Source organism: Miniopterus natalensis, chromosome 6 (assembly GCF_054644295.1).
Source record: "Miniopterus natalensis isolate mMinNat1 chromosome 6, mMinNat1.hap1, whole genome shotgun sequence".
Classification (NCBI taxonomy): Eukaryota; Metazoa; Chordata; class Mammalia; order Chiroptera; family Miniopteridae; genus Miniopterus; species Miniopterus natalensis.
In genome coordinates, this window is record NC_142086.1 from 48,901,713 (window position 1) to 48,907,714 (window position 6,002).

Below are 6,002 nucleotides of genomic sequence, written 5' to 3' on the forward strand. Positions count from 1 at the left end.
CATGTGGGCCTGGCACATCATTAGCTAGGCTATGCAAATGAGCTGGCAACGTAACAGCTATTCAGTCACAAATCTGTATGGTACTGGCCTCTCCTCACTAGGTGCTGGGGAGATGCCCATGGTCTCACCCTTAAGGAGGTTGTCATCCAGTGTTCACTGATTCAGAGTGGACTAGAGGAGGTACTTTGGGTATGCTGCAGCGTATGAACATAGGTGCAAAAAGTCTGATCTGTGATAATGAAGTCTGAGCTTAACAGAGCCCTCTGGGGGTTCAGAGAGAAAAATAACTTCTAGCCACACCGTGGAGAGATGAGGGTTTTCATCAAGGAGGGGGTGGGCTTCATGCTTCATTGAAGGATGAGCAAGTTGCTATGGACAGAGTCAGAAGCGAGAGGTCCCGAGGGAGAAAGTGGCTCACAAAGATGGTGGCTAGTGCTGAACGTTTATGACTGAAGCAAAAGCAGGGAACTCAGGCATACTGAGCACCTACTATGTGTCAGACACACATAGTAGGTGCTCAGTATGCCTCATACCTCATCCTCATAAGAGTATTGCGAGGTCCATGACATCTCTTCATTTTACAGAGGGAATGGACTGAGGCTTGGAGGGGTTAAGAAACTTGCCCAAGATCTTCAAAGCCTAAGCTGTTTGTGTTTGAGTCAGGTCAGGGCCTGACTCTGGAGGGCCTTGAATAGCAGGCGGCAGTGTCTCTCAAGCTGTGGTGAGTCACTGGAAGCATTTGAGCAGGGACGTGCCATGATTGGAGCCCAAGTTCAGACACCCACATTCTAGCACTGACTCACTGAAGGTCCCAGGGCAAGACGCTGCCCCTCTCTGGGCCCTTGCCTCCCTGTTTGTAAGCTGCGCAATTCCCTCCCAGCTCTTAGATCCTGGGAAGCTGTTTTGGCTTCCTAGGGCTACCATAACAAATTACCATAAACAGGGTGGCCTAAAACAACAGAAATTTTTTGTCTCACAATTCTGGAAGCCAGAAGAAAGAAGCATGCTTCCTTGCCTCTTCCTAGCTTCTGGCAGTTGCCTGCAATCCTTGGCTTATAGCTACATCACTGTAATCTCTGCCTCCACCCTCACATGGTGTTCTCCCCTTGCCTTCTCTGTGTGTGTCCACATTTGAATCTTCTTTAAGGACACCTATCATTGCATTAAGGCCCACTCTAATTCAGTATGACCTCATTTTTACTTGGTTACATCAGCAAAGGCTCAATATCCAAATAAGGTCACATCCGCAGGTACCTGGGGTTAGGACTGGAATCTATCTTTTTGAGAGATGCTATACAACTCAAAACAGAGGCCATGACAAGAAATTGCAGTGAGAGAGGAACAATAGACACAGATGTCTACAAACTCCAAAGGTCACCATGAGCCTTGCTTGCCATAAAACCATGAAGCCTCTCCTTTCACAGGCTGCTTGCAAGGAATGTTTGCCACCTGAATAAGGCCCAGGCAGAAATGCAAAAGCATGAGAAGGAAGTCAAGTCAAGTAGTGGAACCATGAGCTTTGCAAGTGAGCCTTCTCATCAGTGCCACCAGAAGCAGTGACCAGTAAAGAAGGAACAGAGTGGTTTGTCCCCTCCGAAGGTGGAAGGAGGAGAAATCACTGTCCCTGCTTGGTTAGCTTTAACACAGAACCTTGGATCGTAACATTTCCACTTGTAATGATAGCATTTGTAACTAATGATTGAATTTGCCAGATGGTATTTCACAGTGCCTTCAACCCTCACATAACAAAGAAGGCAGGATGGAGTCTTCTCCCCAAGTTACATGGTGAAGGTACTGCCCTGCTATTGCCAGCCCAGGCACTCTTTCTGAAACCATCATTGCTTCTGTTATTTCAGATTTAGGGTAAGGAGTCTGTTAAGCACCTTAGTGGTCCTCTATTCCAACATCCACTTTGAAGCATGATCTTGCTTTAGAACACACTGGAACTTGCTTATCTCGCTATTGCTTGACCATCCCCAGTGGCAGGGAGCTCACTACCTTACAAAGCTGTCTATTCCATCTTTGAAGCACTCTGACTACAAGAAGGTTCAAGCAAATTGAACCTAAAATTGTGACTCTGTAGTTTCTCCCCATTTGTCTGTTTGCCTTGTCTCTACTCAGAACAATCTTCCCTCCCTTCTCTATCAGTCTTCACGTAAGTAGAAATCGGCCCCCACATACCCTGGGAGTCCCCTCTCCTGAGGCTAGTCACACTTTCTTCACATTTTCCTTATTCCCTCACCATCCAAGCTGACATTCTAACACTTATTCATACATTTGTTACCCTGATTTAAGGGGAGGGGCCACATTTAGAAACAAAAGTAAAATCCCAGTGGTTAGAAGGCCTTCCTGGCAGAATAGGGTCTAACTGGTGGTATAAGGTCATGGTTCCACCACTGACCTGAGCTATTTAACCTTGGATGAGTTCTTCTGCCAGGCAGATGACCACTAAAATGTCAGTTCTTGGAGGTGGGTGGGGGGCGGCAGAGAGTTTGTCCGATACTGACTCCCAAGAGCCTAGTGATAAATCAGTGAAGGAAGGAAGAAAAGAAACCTGGTGCTTTCTATCTGCAGATTTTAGAGTTGGTGATTATTAATTCTACTTCTAGCCTCTTATTGTTTTACTTTGCTTAACTTTGCTTAACTTTGTTGGGTCTCAAAATTTACAACTAAAAGTTCAAAACAATAACAGTGCCCTTTCTCACTTGGCTGTTGTGAGGGGGAAAAAACCAATTGAAAAATCATCTCTGGATAGAAGATCCTAGATATTCCACAGATATCTACAAGAACTGGGGGGACAATTATAGATTCAAATACAGTGTGCATAGGACCTTGTAGCTTGTACCACCAAAGCAAGAGGTCCTTTACACTTTTCATTGCACACATGAGGACTTGCACAAGCAGGCAATCAATGATTGAAGTGACTCAATGATTTATAATAACCTTAAATAAAGGGCTGCTGAATGGTTGAAACTCACTCTTGTGAGAATCCACTCATTTTCAATAGGGATAAATGGGGAATGACAGAAAATCAAAGGGAGTTTCCTTACTGCATCAGTGACTCTCTGCAAAGGCTGCCAGGCCTCTGTTTTCACAACTCTCAGCCTTATGCAAACTGCTTTAATGTCCTTGTGGAAGATGGTGGTATAGAGAGTAGGAGAGGGGAGGGGCAGGGCTGCCTTGGAACAATTTTCCTGCCACTGACACATTTTTGGTCAAGGAGTAAAAAGATGAAACAGAAACCCTACCCACTGTCACCTCTCCCTCCTCAAACTGATCTAGAGGCCAGAGGCGCAACAAGTGTGGAGTTGGAGCAGAAAGTTACTTAAAGGTATGTTCAAGGGTGTGGATTTCAGGGCTTGTAACTACATTTGTTTAGCCACAGCAAATCAAGTATTATGCAACATCACCAATGAGAAGCACTCTCTGTGCTGCTGTTTGGAAGCTGGGTAGGAGGCTTCCAGTCCTGAAACCAATGCAACCTCCTTCTGGGGTCAGCTGTTTAGAGAATCCTGGCTTTCAGCAGGAGGGGTCAACTATGTGGGGAATCCGGAGGATGTGATCAGTCTTCCAGACACAAACCCAATGGTGAGCATTTCCACTGTCATGGCAAAGTGGTGAGGGGAGTTTGGCTGGGTTGTGTAGTTTCCTGAAATGAGTGGGTAGAATGTCTTCTACAGCTGGAAGGCAGGGACCTGGGCTGATTCATCTTTGCAACCCCCTCACTTGGGCAGCAGCCAGCACCTTGCTTCACCCTTCACCACCACCATCATCACTCCCTGCTCATTCGCACTTCATTCCTCTGAATATGGATCCCATAATCTTGTCTCATCAACACCTTCAATTCCCTCCCTCCTCTTCTCAATGAACTAGCATCATAATCCCTCAACTTGGGTCAATTATACATCTGGATTTTCACCTGCATTATCCAGTTGTTGGGGGGAAATTGTTCAGCTGTGAAAATTGGTACCCCACAAACTCCTAGGCAATTATCTGGCAGCATTATCTCATCTGCTACCTCTGCAGGACAGGAATTGTTTTCCCCATTAACCAGATGAGAAAACTGAGTCTCAGTTCATTCTTTTTCAATGGCAGCTTTGAGGAACATCTTGGGGAAAATACTGAAATTATTTATGCCTTACTTATTTGTCAATTAAGAATAGTTGCTGCTATTTTAATTTTGCAATGTCGGTGTCTTTTTGACTTCTCATCCGTCTTGATTAAAGTATCATGTTATTTGGTCAATATGTTTTGGAGCTCATGGGAAAAATGAGTATAGAAACCCAAAGTGTTTTTCTTTTCTAAATCTCTCAATGTGACAAAATCTGGAAAAGGAAAAGAGGGTGAAGTCCCAAGTTCCTGACTGAGCTCTAGGAATGAGTGGCAGGTTTCTCGCTATTAGTATTGTCATTAGAATCCAAGTCATTTAAACTTACTTTATGAGAATCCACTCATTTTCAATAGGGATAAATGGGGAATGACAGAAAATCTTTAACCGCGATGCTCTAGGAGAATGCAGGGCCTGTCTGCTTACCCTCTTCCATAGGTCTTCTCCATATTTTACTTCTGGAGATTATGTTCACGTTTGTTTTGTGTTGTTTTCTTTTAAGATACACTGTTTCTGAGTGGAGAAATGGGAGAAACCACGTTCCGATGCCTTCCTTCCTGGGTCTGCGAGCACTGCCTTCCCGAAGCCGAGGGAGCACACGGTGGCCTGGCCAGGAGATCCAGAGACGGGTGGATGCTACGGCCCCCGGTCCGCGTGCCCCCAACTCTCCGTGACAGACCTGTAGCCAGTCCGCTTCGGTGTCTCCATCTGCACCAGAAGGGAGGGGGCTTCTCTTGCTACTCAAAGTGTGGCCCATGGGCCGGAGCAGCATGAGCGCCACCTGGGAGCTTGTTTCAAGTACAGAGGCCTGGCCTCTTCCCGGAGCTTACTAAGCAGAAGCTGCATGTCACAGAGATTTGCAGGAGCCACACGCACCCTGAAGTTGGAAAAGCAACAGGTTCTGCAGCACCTGTTACCACCCTCACTCTCCCCTTCCCCGGAGCTCGGCCCGGGTTTGACCCCCACGCCACGCCCGTGCCCCGGCCTCCCGCAAAGGGCTTCGCCGCAGGAGGCGACCTCCGGGGAATGAATGCAGGCGAAGCGCGCAGCACCCCGCACCCTAAGCCGCCTGCCGTCTCCCCGTGGCTGCGCGTTAACCTACGTGAGGAACAGAGGCCCGGGCCGCGGAGCACAGCGCCTCGCCGCTTTCACTTCAATTACAGCAAAGTTTCAATACAATTCTAAGTGGAATTTTGACGTTTTGGGGTTGTTTTTTGTTTTTTTAACTATAGTTGACCCTTGAACAAGGCGGCGGTTAGGGACGCCGACCTCCCGCCGAGTCGCAAAGCCTGGAACTGCCGTTTGAAGTAAAGCTTTGAGTCGGCTCCTGCGGGGCTTCCCCGCAATCTTGCCAAGCTCGGCGAACATCATTCGTTTCCCGTCCCGAACTCCCAACCAGGAGGGCTTTCTCCCCAGCTCGCAGCTCGGGAAGACTAAGAAAGCAAAGCTACTCCATCGCTGGGTCACGCCCCTCCCGACACCCGCTGGAAAGAAGAGCCCGGAGGCGCCGCCGCCTCGCGCGGGCTCGGCACCTCCTTCCCGGAACCTCCGCCTTCCCGGGCGGAGCGGCCGGGAGCCGGCCCGTACCCGAATACCAGCGGCACTGTTCTCTAGCTCCCCCGGTTCCTCGCCGGACGCTGAAGACGGCAGCACACGTCTGGAAGGTACCATTCTTTGATTCCACCGCTCTACCAAACTTCGAGATAGTATTAGAGACAGCTACAGAAAATTAAGGTGTCGGAGAAACTTTAGATTTGTGTTCTATAATAGTGACCAACTCGAGATAGAAGAAGGCAGTTTCGAGCAAGCTATTTCATTTTTTTCGTTCAACGCGGGCCTTCCCTACTTGGGCTCATACGTCACTTCCGGGGACCGAGGGCTTGAGTCCCGGAAA